This window comes from Rattus rattus, chromosome X, assembly GCF_011064425.1.
Source record: "Rattus rattus isolate New Zealand chromosome X, Rrattus_CSIRO_v1, whole genome shotgun sequence".
NCBI lineage: Eukaryota > Metazoa > Chordata > Mammalia > Rodentia > Muridae > Rattus > Rattus rattus.
This window is the reverse complement of record NC_046172.1, coordinates 45,574,796-45,591,414: the sequence shown is the minus strand read 5'-3', so window position 1 is coordinate 45,591,414 and position 16,619 is coordinate 45,574,796. Positions and strand designations below refer to the sequence as shown.

The 16,619-nt window shown below is 38.1% G+C and overlaps 1 pseudogene; it reads left to right on the top strand.

Moving 5' to 3' along the window:
• Window positions 1-12,188: 12,188 nt before the first annotated feature.
• Window positions 12,189-13,081, top strand: LOC116889239 (annotated as a pseudogene).
• The last annotated feature ends 3,538 nt before the right edge of the window (window positions 13,082-16,619 follow it).

The window sequence follows — 16,619 nt, the reverse complement described above, 5'->3', positions numbered from 1 at the left end:
ATTGCACCAATATATCTTGCAGCCAAGCCTGTGTTTTAGGTTGCAGAGTTTGTAGCTAGGTAACATTGATTACTTCTTTCTTTGGTGCGAGGTACCATTGAGCACTATGAACACTACTCAGTAGGGCTACAGGTATATTTGGACATCAGCACAATTTTCTTCATGTTTTATGGCTTAAGTAATTTGTGTGTTTAGCAATAAGACCTTACCATGAATATGTAATCCAGACCCCTCAAAAAAGAATTTTTTTTTCTTGTAAGTAATTGTTAGCTTTTAAACTTTAGCTGTGTATGTTTCAATTTAAACAACAGAGGTAAGCTAGCTAATGATCAGGTGGGTGGACTGAATATTCCAGGGAATGTGAAATATAGTATTATAAAGAAACAGGGAAACTTGATAGTGAGGTTAAAGTAGGAGTGGGATAGACAGTAGGATAAAGGAAGTTGGCTAGTAGGACTATCCAGTGGGATAGCTAAAACTAAAGGCCTTTTGAAAAGTCATATGGAAACATTAAGATTCTTAAAATTACCTACCCGAGAGGAACGTAAATGGTGTCACCACGCAATATGGAAGCAAGTGCCCCTAGTATGTCATGAAATAAATTCTTCATTAGCAGGACTGGGTTATATCTTGTTAGTTATTAGCCAAAGTGATCTCATAGTCATCTCCCAAATTCCAGGCTATAGCAGACTCTGACTCTTTTCCTTCTTTCTTGGTGACAGTTGTTCCAAGCTTGGACTTCAGTTTATGCTCCCAACCAGTAGTAACAATGCAGTATCATTCCATCTTAGTGATACCAGAAACCGGGTGCGGGCACTTCATCTTTACTTAGAGGCAAACTTTTCTAGCTACCCCCTTCTCCTTTTTGGAGAAAAGATATCAGAAATGGTGAGTAGTGATGTAAGATTGCATTCTATTGTATCAATAAATGAGTATCTTTATTTGCTCATGGGGGCACTGATAAGGACAGTCTAAATACTGAATATCTATAATATTTCTGTTAACAAAGGAAGAATTACATGGAGAAATAAAATAAAAACTTTAAAACAGCTGTCATATAAGTATTAATACAAGTTGCCCCAGGCTGGCCATTAAATTTACTATCAGGCAGACCTGAAACATGTGATTCTGCTGCCTTAGCATTGCATGTTGTTGAAATACAGACAAATGAAAAGAAGACTAACTACAGTAACTTTCTAAATTATATATTGTATATATTGGATAATATTTTTAGCTCAGACTAAAAATATATATGTATATATCTTCTTTTTCATTTTTTGTTTTTAAATATTTTTATTAGATATAGTTCTTTACTTACATTTCAAATGGTATTCCCCTTCCCTGTTTCCTGTCCATAAGATACCATCCCCTTCCCTGCCCCTCCCCCATATAGGTATCCCCAACATACATCCCCCTTACTGCCTCCCATATTCCCCTGCACTGGGGGGGTCCAACCTTGGCAGGACCAAGGGCTTCCCCTTCCACTGGTTCCCCAAAAAGGCTATTCTCTGCTACATATGCAGTTGGAGCCCTGGATCAGTCCATGTATAGTCTTTCAGTAGTGGTTTAGTCCCTGGAAGCTCTGTTTGGTTGGCATTCTTGTTTTTATGGGGTGGAAAGCTCCTTTAACACTTTCAATACTTCCTCTAATTGCCCCCAAGGGGGCCTGTTCTCAGTTCGGTGGTTTGGTGCTAGCAATGACCTCTGTATTGGACATGCTCTGGATGTGTCTCTCAGGAGAGATCTATATCCGGTTCCTTTCAGCATGCATTTTTTTAGCTTTATCAATCATATCTAGTATCGGTGGTTATATATATATATATATATATATATATATATATATATATATATATATATATATAAAATATATATGGGACAGAGGTGGGTCAGCCTCTGAATGGCCATTCCTTGAGTCACGTCTCAAAACTTTGCTTCCGTATCCCCTCCTATGGATTGTTTCCCCTAATTTTTTTCTATCTTTATTAAATTGGGTATTTCTTATTTACATTAAGAAGTTATTACCTTTCCAGGTTTCCAGGCTGACATCCCCCTAGCTCCTCCCCCTCCCCTTCTCTCTGGGTGTTCCCCTCCCCAACATCCCCAAATTACTGACCTCCCCCAACACTCACATTCACTGGAGGTGCAGCCTTGGCAAGACCAAGGGCTTCCCCTTCAACTGCTACCTTTACAAGGCTATTCATTGCTACATATGCAGTTGGAGCCCAGGGTCAGTCCATGAATAGTGTTTGGGTTGTGGATTAGTCCCTGAAGCTCTGATTGGTTGACATTCTTTTTCATATGGGGTCTCAACCTCTTCAGCTCTTTTTCAGTCCTTTATCTGATTCATTCAACAGGGGTCCCATTCTCAGTTCAGTGGTTTGCTGCTGGTATTCACCTGTGTATTTGTCATATTCTGGCTGTGTCTCTCAGGAGAGATCTACATCCGGTTTCTGTCAGCCTGCACTTCTTTGCTTCATCCATCTTATCTAGTTTGGTGGCTGTATTATATATTGGCAACAGGTGGAGTAGGCTCTGAGTGTGCATTCCTTCAGCCTCTATTCTAAACTTGGCCTCCCTAACCACTTCTAAAGGTATTCTTGTTCCCCTTTTAAAAGAAGGAGTGAAGCATTCACATTTTGATCATCCGTCTTGAGTTTCATTTGTTCTAGGCATCTAGAGTAATTCAAGCATTTGGGCTAATAGCCACTTATCAATGAGTGCATACCATGTATGTCTTTCTGTGATTGGGTTAGCTCACTCAGGATGATATTTTCCAATTCCATCCATTTACCTATGAATTTCATAAAGTCATTGTTTTTGATAGCTGAGTAGTATTCCATTGTGTAGATGTACCATATTTTCTGTATCCATTCCTCTTTTGAAGGGCATCTGGGTTATTTCCAGTTTCTGGCTATTATAAATAAGGCTGCTATGAACATAGTGGAGCACGTGTCTTTTTTATATGTTGGGGCATCTTTTGGGTATATGCCCAAGAGAGGTATAGCTGGATCCTCAGGCAGTTTAATGTCCAATTTTCTGAGGAACCTCCAGACTGATTTCCAGAATGGTTGTACCAGTCTGCAACCCCACCACCAATGGAGGAGTGTTTCTCTTTCTCCACATCCTCCCCAGTATCTGCTATCACCGGAGTTGTTGATCTTAGCCATTCTGACTGGTATGAGGTGGAATCTCACATTCATTGGAGGTTCAGCCTTGGCAAGACCAATGGCTTCCCCTTCAACTGCTACCTTTACAAGGCTATTCATTGCTACATATGCAGTTGGAGCCCAGGGTCAGTCCATGAATAGTCTTTGGGTTGTGGATTAGTCCCTGGAAGCACTTTTTTGAGCTTTTGATATGCATTATCCTTATGAGTAAAGATGTTGAACATTTTTTTTTCGGTGCTTCTCAGCCATTTGACATTCCTCAGCTCTGAACCCTTTTGTTTAAATCTGAACCCCATTTTTAATAGGGTGATTGGTCTCCCTGCAGTCTAACTTTGTGAGTTCTTTGTATATTTTGGATGTAAGCACTCTATCAGTTGTATGATTGGTAACGATCTTTTACCAATCTGTTGGTTGCTGTTTTGTTCTAACAACAATGTCCTTTGCCTTACAGAAGCCTGGTAGTTTTATGAGAACTCATTTGACGATTCTTGATCTTAGAGCATAAGCCATTGGTGTTTTGTTTAGGAAATTTTCTCCATTGCCCATGTGTTCAAGATGCTTCCCCAATTTTTCTTCTTTTAGCTTGAGTGTATCTGGTTTGATGCAGAGGTCCTTGATCCACTTGGACTTAAGCTTTGTACAGGGTGATAAGCATGGATCGGTCTGCATTCTTCTACATGCTGACCTCCAGTTGAACCAGCACCATTTGCTGAAAATGCTATCTTATTTCCATTAGATGATTTTGGCTCATTTGTCAAAAATCAAGTGACCATAGATGTGTGGGTTCATTTCTGGGTCTTCAATTGTATTCCACTGAACGATTTGCCTGTCTTTGTACCAATACCATACAGTTTTTATCTCTAGTGCTCTGTAATACTGCTTGAGTTCAGGGATAGTGATTCCCTAGGAAGTCCTTTTATTGTTTATGACAGTATTAGCTATCCTGGGTTTTTTGTTATTTCAGATGAATTTGCAAATTGTTTTGTCTAACTCTATGAAGAATTGTATTGGAATTTTGATGGGGATTGCATTGAATCTGTAGATTGCCTGTGGTAAAATGGCCATTTTTACTATATTAATCCTGCCAATTAATGAGCATGAGAGATCTTTCTATCTTCTGAGATCTCCTATTTCTTTCTTCAGAGGCTTGACGTTATTTTCATACAGATCTTTCACTTGCTTGGCTAAAGTCACACTGATGAATTTTATATCATTTGGGAGTATTATGAAGGGTGTCATTTCCATAATTTCTTTCTCAGCTTATTCTCTTTTGTGTAGAGGAAGACTACTGATTTATTTGAGTTAATTTTATACCCAGCCACTTTGCTGAAGGTGTTTATCAGGTTTAGTAGGTCTCTGGTGGAACTTTTGTGATCACTTAAATATAGTATCATATCATCTGCAAATCATGATATTTTGATTTCTTCTTTTCCAATCTGTATCCCTTTGATCTCCTTTTGTTGTTTCTTTCTGCAGGCACTCAGAGCTATGAGTATTCCTCTTAGCACAGCTTTCATTGTGTCCCATAAGTTTGGGTATGTTGTACCTTCATTTTCATTAAATTCTAAAAAGTTTTTAATTTCTTTCTTTATTTCTTCCTTGACCAGGTTATCATTGAGTAGAGCATTATTCAATTTCCACGTATATGTGGGCATTCTTTCCTTATTGTTATTGAAGACCAGCTTTAGGCTGTGGTGGTCTGATAGCACACATGGGATTATTTCTATCTTTCTGTACCTGTTGAGGCCCGTTTCTTTGACCAATTATATGGTCAATTTTGGAGAAAGTACCATGAGGAGCTGAGAAGAAGGTATATCCTTTTGTTTTAGGATAGAATGTTCTATAAATATCTGCTAAGTCCATTTGGCTCATGACTTCTCTTTAGTCTGTCTATGTCTCTGTTTAATTTCTGTTTCCATGATCTGTCCATTGATGAGAGTGGGTGTTGAAATCTCCTACTATTATTGTGTGAGGTGCAATGTGTGTTTTGAGCTTTAGTAAGGTTTCTTTTTTATGTATGTAGGTGCCCCTTGTATTTGGGGCATAGATATTTAGGATTGAGAGTTCATCTTGGTGGATTTTTCCTTGATGAATATGAAGTGTCCTTCCTTATCTTTTTGATGACTTTTAGTTGAAAATTGATTTTATTTGATATTAGAATGGCTACTCCCAGCTTGCTTCTTCAGACCATTTGCTTGGAAAGTTGTTTTCCAGCCTTTCACTCTGAGGTAGTGTCTGTCTTTGTCTCTGAGGTGTGTTTCCTGTAGGCAGCAGAATGCAGGGTCCTCATTGCGTATCCAGTTTGTTAATCTATATCTTTTTATTGGGGAGTTGAGACCATTGATGTTGAGAGATATTAAGGAATAGTGATTATTGCTTCCTGTTATATTCATATTTGGATATGAGGTTATGTTTGTGTGCTTTTCTTCTCTTTGTTTTGTTGCCAAGATGATTAGTTTCTTGCTTTTTCTAGGGTATAGCTTGCCTCCTTATGTTGGGCTTTACCATTTATTATCCTTTGTAGTGTTGGATTTGTAGAAAGATATTGTGTAAATTTGGTTTTGTCGTGGAATATCTTGGTTTCTCCATCTATGTTAATTGAGAGTATTGCAGGATACAGTAACCTGGGCTGGCATTTGTGTTCTCTTAGTGTCTGTATGACATCTGTCCAGGATCTTCTGGCTTTCATAGTCTCTGGGGAAAAGTCTGGTGTGATTTTGATAGGTCTTCCTTTATATGTTACTTGACTGTTTTCCCTCACTGCTTTTAATATTCTTTCTTTATTTTGTGCATTTTTTTTGTCTATTATGTGTCGGGAGGTGTTTCTTTTCTAGTCCAATCTATTTGGAGTTCTGTATGCTTCTTGTATGCTTATGGGTATCTCTTTCTTTAGGTTAGGGAAGTTTTCTTCTATGATTTTGTTGAAGATATTTACTGGTCCTTTGAGCTGGGAGTCTTCACTCTCTTCTATACCTATTATTCTTAGGTTTGATCTTCTCATTGAGTCCTGGATTTCCTGTATGTTTTGGACCAGTAGCTTTTTCCGCTTTACATTATCTTTGACAGTTGAGTTGACAATTTCTGTGGAATCTTCTGTTCCTGAGATTCTCTCTTCTATCTCCTTTATTCTGTTGGTGAAGCTTGTATCTAGTGCTCCTTGTCTCTTCTTTTGGTTTTCTATATCCAGGGTTGTTTCCTTGTGTTCTTTCTTGATTGCTTCTATTTCCATTTTTAATTCCTTCAACTGTTTGATTTTGTTTTCCTGGAATTCTTTCAGGGATGTTTGTGATTCCTCTCTGTAGGCTTATACTTGTTTATTTATATTTACTGTGTTTCTCTAAGGGAGTTCTTCATGTCTTTCTTGAAGTCCTCCAGCATCATGATCAAATATGATTTTGAAACTAGATCTTGCTTTTCTGGTGTGTTTGGATATTCAGTGTTTGCTTTGTTGGGAGAATTGTGCTTTGATGGTGCCATGTAGTCTTGGTTTCTGTTGCTTGGGTTCCTGCCCTTGCCTCTTGCCATCAGATTATCTCTGGTGTTACTTTGTTCTGCTATTTCTGACAGTGGCTAGACTGTCCTATAAGCCTGTGTGTCAGGAATGCTGTAGACCTGTTTTCCTGTTTTCTTTCTGCCAGTTATGGGAACAGAGTGTTCTGCTTTCGGGCGTGTCGTTTTTCCTATCTACAGGTCTTCAGCTGTTCCTATGGGCCTGTGTCTTGAGTTTACCAGGCAGGTCACTTGGAGCAGGAAGTTTTGTCTTACCTGTGGTCCCGAGGCTCAAGTTTCTTCTTGGGGGTGTTGCTTATGAGCTCTCTGCAGGGGCAGCAACCAGGAAGATCTGCGGCGCCCTTTCCGGGAGCTTCCATGTACCAGAGTTCCAGATGGCGTTTGGTGTTTTCCTCTGGAATCAGTAATGTGTGCAGAGTGTAGTCTCTTCTGGTTTCCCAGGCTTGTCTGCCTCTCTGAAGGTTTAGCTCTCCCTCCCACGGGAATTTGGTATAGAGAACTGTTTATCTGGTTGGTCCCTTCAGGTTCCGGTGGTGTCTCAGACGCAGGGGACCTGCTGTTCATGTGCTCTTATCTCCAGGAACCCAGAGGCCGTATACAGTTTCCTCTTGGGCCAGGGATGTGGGCAGAGGTGGGCAGTGTTGGTGGTCTCTTCCGCTCTGCAGTCTCAGGAGTGACTACCTTCTCGGCTGTGAGTTCTCTCTCCCACGGGGTTTGGGAGCAGTGAGCTGCTGCTGGCCGGGATCCTCGATTTTTGGAATCCTGCTAAAAACCGGAAGTCATATCTTCTTTTTCTTAATCTACTTGTCAATATTTATTCATTTGTAAATCCTTTAAAACTAGTTTTTCATTTTGTTGATTGTATGAATTATTCGTTTCATTAACTGTACCCCTATCTTTCCATATTTTTAAGTTTTATTTTTGTTTATGAATGTAGATATCTACTTTTCCCTAAATAAATTTGAATATAAAATATATGTGTTCTTGTATACTCTGCATTGTAATTTTGAATGCCACTCATTTGGAAATGTTTCTGAACTAATTTTATATCTTCATTGCTATTTAAAAATCACTTTAGGGTAGGGTGGTGGTGACACACTCTTTTAATATTACCACCTGGGAGTCAGAAATAAGCAGATCTCTGAGTGTGAGGCCAAATGTCTACAAAGTAAATTTCAAAGCAGTCAGAGCTAAATAGCAAAACAGTGTCTCAATATGTATATATATATATATATGAATAACCTTAGACTGATTTTTGAAATTAAAATTTTGTATATTGAAATCTCTTTTTAATTTTTAATGTTGGTAGATTATAGTCAAGAAATGTAATATTACTATTATTCACTTGCTATTTATGAAAGTTTTCTTTATGACCTAAATTTTGCTTTATCATTTTTAAAGTGTTTTCGCTATATCTAGCAAGTTCTATTCATATCCTAAAATATAAGATTACTGCTCAACTGGAAGAGCTTGAAGGAGCTCAAGACCCCATATGTACAGCAATGCCAACCAACCAGAGCTTCCAGGGACTAAGCCACTACCCAAAGACTATACATGGACTGACCCTGGACTCTGACCTCGTAGGTTGCAATGAATATCCTAGTAAGAGCACCAGTGGAAGGGGAAGCCCTGGGTCCTGCTAAGACTGAACCCCTAGTGAACTAGACTGTTGGGGAGAGGGCAGCAATGGGGGCAGGGTTGGGAGGAACACCCATAAGGAAGGGAGGGGGGAGGGGATGTTTGCCGAAACCGGAAAGGGAATAACACTTTTCGAAATGTATATAAGAAATACTCAAGTTAATAATAAAAAAAAAAAAGATTACTGCTCAAATATCTATGTGTAACACTTTCTTTTACTTTGTTTATTTTGAAGTATTGACAATATCAAGGTATATTTGATGATTTCATTATTTATACATTCTTTTTCTTTTTCTTTCTGAAATCGGTTGTCATATTTTGGGGGCAATAATTAAGTACAGACATGGTTATGATGTTCATTTTCTTCTTTTTATTTTATCATTGTATGCTTTTGTATTTTAACTATTATGACATGAGACTTACTCTTAGTTTTGCTGTAATTGAGATTATATTTGTTCAACTTTTATTAACAGATAGCATTTTCTATTATTTATAACTCAACTTTTCCATGCCATTAAGCATTGTATCTATTTTATAGGGTTTTATATTTTTACTATGTGTATTTCTATGTGAATATGTGTTCATGACTACAGGTTCTTACAGGGGCAATCAGAACCTCTTTCTGACCATATTTCTAAGTGTTATATAAGAGGAAATAGTAAAAAAAAATTAAATTCACTATTTTCCAAAAGTCTTGATTCTAAGATAATTTTCAGTATCCTATTCCTTTGAGTATTGTTTTAATTTTTAAAAATATTTTTTCAGTGTGGCTAAGTAGAGATATGTATATGTCTGTTGATATGGATGGAGGCCAAAGGCATTAGATCTCCTAAAGCTGGAATTATTGTGTTTGTAACCACCTAACATGAGTGCTAGAACTGGACTTGAATACTCTTCAAAAAGAGTACCTACTTTCAGCTGCTTAGTCACCTCTACAGCACCACTTTTAAGTGTTTGCTTGTTTGTTTGTTTAATGGGGGAAGGTATAAATATTCCAGAAAAGTCTGAGCATTGTATTCATTTGTGCCATTTCTTTATAGGCAAGGTAACAAAACCTACCCTAGCATTCCTGGATGATAAGATGGAAGTTTTTAAAAAAGTATATTGATTCTTGATTGTTTTCTAACACAGAGGTCTGGGGAAGGGTCTTTCCACCTGCTTCAAAGGGAAGGAATAGCTTTGACATAGGGTTGGACAAGATAGGAATAGGGTGGCCAGAGGTTTAGCCCACGGATGCCAAAATGATATCTACTGGAAGCTCCTCTGAGCTTCTGTCTGTCACCTGCATTGTCACTATTTCCAAAAACAAAAACTGGGAATGTACAAGGATATCTTCACCACGCTGGAACACTCCAGCTAGCAGCAGCATGTGAGTGTTCATGTTTTCTGGCACTTTGTCTGACCTTTCACAAGGGCACATTTCCAAGAACTTCAAAATATTGCCCACAGTCTTTTTAAGTGTCTGGATAGCAGGCTGAGTTAATGTTTCCTCCTTCTCAAACTCATTCCCAGCCTCATCCCAGGCCTCCTCAAAGTTCACTCCTCAAAGTCACTTCATGACTTTCTGGATATGCTCAGCGAAAGATCCTCTAGCACATACTCATCCTCATAGTCTTCTTTATTGATTTTTCCAGTGTTGATGCCGCAGTCCTCAACAGTGAACTTCATTACATGGATGAACATGCATGCCAGAGCTGTGAGGTCTTTCTTAGGCAGAGCCACTACTGTGTAGCAGGTCTCAGGCTGGTTGTAGGACAAACTCCATGCAGGCACATAGGAGAGCACTTCATATGCCTCAGTGTTTTTAAAAACTGAAATAAATCTTTTACTTTACCATGGTGATTGATCTTTCACCAGCATGGGAACTGAAACTAATTAACTTCATTTTTAGAAGGCAGCAAATACAATTTAATACAGGTTTTAAATTGCAGTATGTAGGTGACTCATGAGTCAACTAAGGGCATAAGTACTTAAGATATCATAGTAATAACTATCTTAAAAGAAACAATTACATGTCTTTTAAAATATACAATGTACAGGAATACAGCAAAATTACAATTGAATTGGCTGAAATTTTCACTTAAAAACATGTTATGGTAAAATTATTAGCTTAATTGATTTTAGACATAAAGCTAACTAATAAAAATAGTTAGTAGGGACATATGAGTTACAATTGAAGCCACAGATAATTCAAAAATAATTATCTTTCTCAGTTTTTTTTTGTTGTTGTTTGCTTAAAAATCAGATCAAAGAAGATAATTTTATAACTATTCATTGAAGTGGACTTGTAAGATTATGCCTTGGAAATGGATTAATAGTGCAGAAATGGAATGCTATTTGTCTATTTGTCTTGATTATGTACAGACTAATGGTCACATGTTCATTTACAAACATAATCTCCAAAGGCAATTAAATTAAACTACTCTGAGAATGTTGATCAAAATGTAAAAGTCATGAAATTAATTTTGGAATTATTTAGAAATGTAAGTAATAGTTTATTGCAGAATCAATCAGTGATATTGGTAATTTCACCATTTATCATTTCTTAAGTAAAAATCTAGAGCATAGATCTACCTTTCTCTCATTGGTCCTTAACCCATGTACTGAAGGGAGAAACTGTAAGCAGAGTTCACTTGATTTAATTGTAATTTTGCTGTATTAAATTGCATTTACTGCCTTTTACCTTTTAAAATTGAAGTTTCTTTTTTATTTTATTTTATTTTTATTGCATAGTTTATTCATTTGCATTTCAAATGTTATTTCCTTTCCAAGTTCCCCTCTATCCCATACATCTACCCCTGCTTCTATAAGGAGGCTCTCCCTCCTACCCACCCACACCTGCCTCAACTCCCAGGCACTCCCCTACACTGGGGAAATGAGCCTTCACAGGCTCAGACAAGGTCATCCTCTGCTACATATGAGTTTGGAGACATGGGTCATTCCATGTGTACTCATTGTTTGGTGGTTTAGTCCCTAGGAGCACTAGGGGATCTGGTTGGTTGTTCTTCTTATGGGGTTGCAAACCCCTTCAGCTCCTCCATTCCGGTCTCCATGTAGATTCTGGTGGTTAGCTGTAAGCATCCTCATCTGTATCAATAAGGATTTGGCAAAGTCTCTCAGGGGACAGCTGTACCAGGCTCCTGTCATCAAGTATTTCTTGGCATCAGCAATAGTGACTGGGTTTGGTGAGATCAACCATGGTAAAGTAAAAGATTTATTTTAGTTTTTAAAAACTATTAAAAATGGTGATGCAGACATGAGTAAGCAGTTGGGCCTTGAGTATGGCAGAAAGAATGAGTGAATATGTGTACTGTCAATCTGTGAGAGGGCACTGACTCTATGGCCTCTGGGATCAGTGCCCAATTTTTTGTATAGTAGGAGTATGTATGTATAGTAGCAAGTTTTGAGAATGTGATTAAGATGTTTCATGGGGTATTGTGAAATTTAAGTTGTAGTTCTCTCAGTTGATATGGGTTAGTTGATAGAGGTTTTAGCAGTGATGCATTACATAGTAAAGGCTCCAGTTGTGACAATATTATTGGGGTTTGGGGAGCTACAAGTGAGACAGTGTATAGCTGAAAAAAATGGGGCATATTCTTCCCTGAAGTATTTTTGAAATCTTTATTAATATGGGATATAGAAGATCACGATAAAGTTTCATATAGAAATGGGTTAGCCAGGGGAGTAGGTTAACCACATGACTGGTATCTGGATATACACTAATTGGTTCTTTTAGGTATTGGAAGACCATGAAGTTAGAGGGTTTATCTGCAAGGGTTAAAAATGTGATTCAGAGTTATGAGACACTGATCTTTTTCCCTCTAAGGAGGCCAACTCTGCAGGTCTGCATGGAGCCCCAGTTGTGTGTCTCTGTTCTGCAGGATGAGGTTCAGGAAAGTTGTCAAGTATAAGGCCTACTTTAAAAAATATCAAGGGAGATTTAGATGGCAATAAGAGGGTAAAACTGACTACTATGCACAGAAATGATTGGTGATCCATGACAAAAATAAGAACAACACACCCAAATATAGGATGATAGTTCATGTAACTAACGGAGATATCACCTTCTGGACAGCATATGCTCCTATAGAAGGGGATATGATGATCTGTTCAGCACATGCACATGAATTTCCAAAATATGACGTGAAATTTAGTCTTACAAATTATGCTTCAGCTTATTGCACTGGCCTGCTGCCGGTCTGCAAACTTAGATTTGGCATAGACAAGATCTATGAAGTCCAAGTGGATGTGAAGGAAGATAAATACAATGTGGAAAACATTGACATTCAGCCTTATACCTTCACTTGCTATTTGGATGCAGGTGTTGCCCAAATTAAAACTGGCAATAAAATTTTTGCGGTCCTCAAGGGAGCTGTAGATGGAGGCTTATCTATCCCTCATAGTACCAAGTGATTTCCTGGTTATGTCTCTGAAAGCAAGTAGTTCAATGCAGAGGTACATCGGAAGCACATCATGGGTCAGAATGTGGCAGACTATATGTGCTACTAGTGGAGGAATATGAAGATGTGTATAAGAAATAGTTTTCTCAGTGCATCAAGAACAGTGTAATTCCAGACATGATGGAAGAAATTTATAAGAAAACTCATCTGCTATCTGAGAGAATCCAGTCTGAGAAGAAGCCCAAGAGAGAAGTGAAGAAGAAGAGATGGAATCATCCCAACATGTGTCTTGCCTAGAAGAAAGACCAGGTTGTTCAAAAGAATGCAAGCTTCTTCAGAGCTCAGGAACAGGCTGCTAAAAGCTAAAGCAATTTCTTATGAAGAACTTTTTCCCCCATAAAAACAATAAACATATTGATCAAGCAAAAAGTGTGATTCAAATTCAGTGTCTCCTTGGTATATCATGTAGGCAGTTACTTGTCAACAATTCATCTGATAAAAATGTGTGGGCACATGGGGATCAAAAAATAAATGAGGGAGGAGCCCTCTAAAGACTAGTATGATTGCCAGCAATTTATCCTTGGGGAAGTGGTTGTGTATTTCTCCTAAAAGCTTATGAGACTATTAGAAAAAGCGGCATGGTTTCTCAGAAGCCATTGAATGTCTTGGATGGATAAAGGTAAAATAATAACATGCAGCTCTTAACCTATAATTTATAAGTTACACTCTCTTCTTGTCCTTAGCATGGTGGAAAAAGCTTCAACCTCAATTAATAGTAGAGTTATTCCCCTACTGCTGTATAGATCAATTCTTGGATTTCCTGAAGTTGATATAAACTCAAGATACTACATAGAGGAGTTAAATAGAAGGTGCTGGATTGGTTGTTGTGGATCATTGCAAGTCTTTGAGGTATTTTTAATGTGGTTGTTAATAGAACACAGGGCCTTCTTGGCTCCTGGTATCAGGGAGCAAGGAGAGGATGGGTCTTTGCCACCCTTAAGAAAGTTAAATAGATGATGAAATTGGCTGCATGGTATGAGGAGCTAAGGTCTAAGACAATTGATATTGCCTAAAAATGATTTGAAGGATATTTAAGCTTAATGGTTTGGGTAGGCCTTTAACAGGCTTAGTTTGCCAGACTAAGGTTACAGTAATTTCTGTACTTAAGAATATGATGGGAGGAAATGAGTTGGATCTTATCTTCTCCTATTCTAAAGCCTCTTTCCGTTAGTGCTCTTATGGTTTGTTGTTTAAAATTCTTTAAGGTAAGATTTGATCTTGTCTTTCATCTTTCTATATTAACAGGGCATCCATGTTGTGATATATATGGAGACCTAATTTAATAAAGGGTTTTAATGTATCAGCTACATTACCGTGGTAAATGGTAGGGCTGTTAGTCATGTCTTGAATGAGTACTCTTCATTCAAATGTATGAGCTGTTCTTGAATTACTGATCTTGAATACTGAGAAGGTGAAGCACTTGTATTCTTGCTCATGAAGTGGTATTGAAAAGAAACTATCTATGAGGTCTAAGACTAATGTGACATATTTATAGATATGGGAGATGTCATGTTTAGGTGAACCCCAAATTTTCATGGTTTTGTTAAATGCTCTTAGGTCATAAAAGTGACTCCAGGTCCTGGCCTTTTTTTTTGAAATTACAAAAACTGGGGCATTCTAGCACCTTCTAGAGGGATAACCATGTCTCATTCATAACTGGTGTTTAAATAATTGTTGTAAAATTGTTAATTTCTCCCTGTTTAATAGACATTGTTATACATGGATGGGATCTTTGTGATCTTTCCTGGTCAGGAATTAAGGCATTCAAAAATAAAATGGAGGCCTTTAAAATTGGAGATTCTATTGATCTTTATATCTTTGATAATCTTCTATTTGGAGGAATTTTTTCCTTCTTCCTCTTCTCCACTAGCATGAGTCACATTTATATATTTTAAAATATTTCTACTCAGCAAATTTGTGGCCACATCAGCCACCAGGGGTATAATGGTCCTCTTTGTTCGATTTGAGTCCTCCTATTTATAAATGTCTGGTGTAATAAAGTCTTGGGAGAGATGACTTGGTTCCATTAGTTGAAGCCTTGGTAGGAGGGTCTAATGCAGAGGGACCTCAGCTAGTCTTAGGATGTCCTCTACCCCTATGTTTATTAAGCATTAAAATCTTGCATTGTCAACTTTTGTTGAAAGTTTAGGGTGAGACTTTTCTGTATGTTGCTGACCCAGTGTACATGTGGGTTTTTCCCTCTTACTGGTAGTGGAGGGAATTGCCTTACAAGGACTTTAAACTTGGCAGAGGTTTTCCATCTTTGTCACATTTATATTTGTGTTATTTTCTCAATGATGCCTTACTTCCAGTGGGGGCAGATGGATTTGGGATGTTTAAAGACACTTAGACCATTTGGGGGGGGGGAATCTCCTCTTAAACAATCCAATCTCTTTGCATTTAAAGTATTTTTGACTTTTTTCTTCAGAGACTTGAAGTTCTTATCATATCAATCTTTCACATGCTTAGTTAGAGTCACAAGATATTTTATAATGGTGTAAAGATCTCCCATGCTCATGGATTGGCAGGATTAACATAGTAAAAATGTCCATCTTACCACAAGCAATTTACAGATTCAATGAAATCCTCTTCAAAATTCTAACATAATTCTTCACAGAGATTAAAAAAGCAATACTAAAATTCATCTGGAATAACAAAAAAAACCCAGGATAGCCCCAACGATTCTCAACTTCTGGAGGAATAACCATCTCTGACTTCAAGATGTACTGCAGAGATATACTGTTAAAAACCACATGGTATTTGTACAGCAACAAACAGGCAGATCAATGGAATAGAATTAAAGATCCAGAAATAAACCCATATACCTATGGTCACCTTATCTTTGAAAAATAAACCAAAGCAGTATGGTGGGGAAAAGACAGCATTTTCAACAAATGGTTATCAGCATGTACAAAAATGCAAAGGTCAAGTCCAAGTGAATCAGGGACCTACACATAAACCAGATAGACTTAATCTAATAGAAAAGAAAGTGGGAAGAGGCTAGAACCCATCCACACAAGGGGAAATTTCTCGAACAGAAAATCAATGGTTCAGGTTCTAAGATCAACTATAGACAAATGGGACCTCATAAAACTGAAAAGCTTCTGTAAGGCAAATGACATTGTCAGTAGGACAAAATGGCAAGCAGAAGATTGGGAAAAGATCTTTACCAATGCTACACCAAATAGAGGACTGATGTTCAATATATACAAAGAACAAAAGAAGTTAGACTCCAGAGATCCAAATAACTCTATTTAACAATGGGGTACAGTGCTGAACAAAGAATTCTCAACTGAAGAATCTCAAATAGCTGAGAAGCAGAGAGACACAGCCAGAGCATGTCAAATACAGAGGTGACTGCTAGCAGCAAACCACTGAACTGAGAATGGGAGCCCCATTGGAGGAATTAGAGAAAGGATTGAAAGAGCTGAAGGGGCTTACAACCCCATAAGAACAACAATGACAACCAACAAGAGCTCACAGGGACTAAACCACTACTCAAAGACATTACATGGACTGACCCCTGGCTCCAATTGCCTGTGTAGTAGCGGAAGGCCTTGTTGGGCACCAATGGAAGGAGAAGCCCTTGGTCCTGTCAAGGGCAGCAATGGGAAGGGAGGTCCCTAGTCCTGTGGAGGCTTGATGCTCCAGAGTAGGGGAATGCTAGGGTGGTAAGGTGGGAGTGAGTGGGTGGTTGGGCAAGTACCCTCATAGAGGCAGGCAGAGGGGGTGCAGAATGGGGGCTTTACTGAAAGGAAACCAGGAAACAGGATTTTTGAAATAGAAATAAACAAAGTAACTAATAAAAAATAAATTATTGTGAAAAAGTCTGTGTTGTGACTGC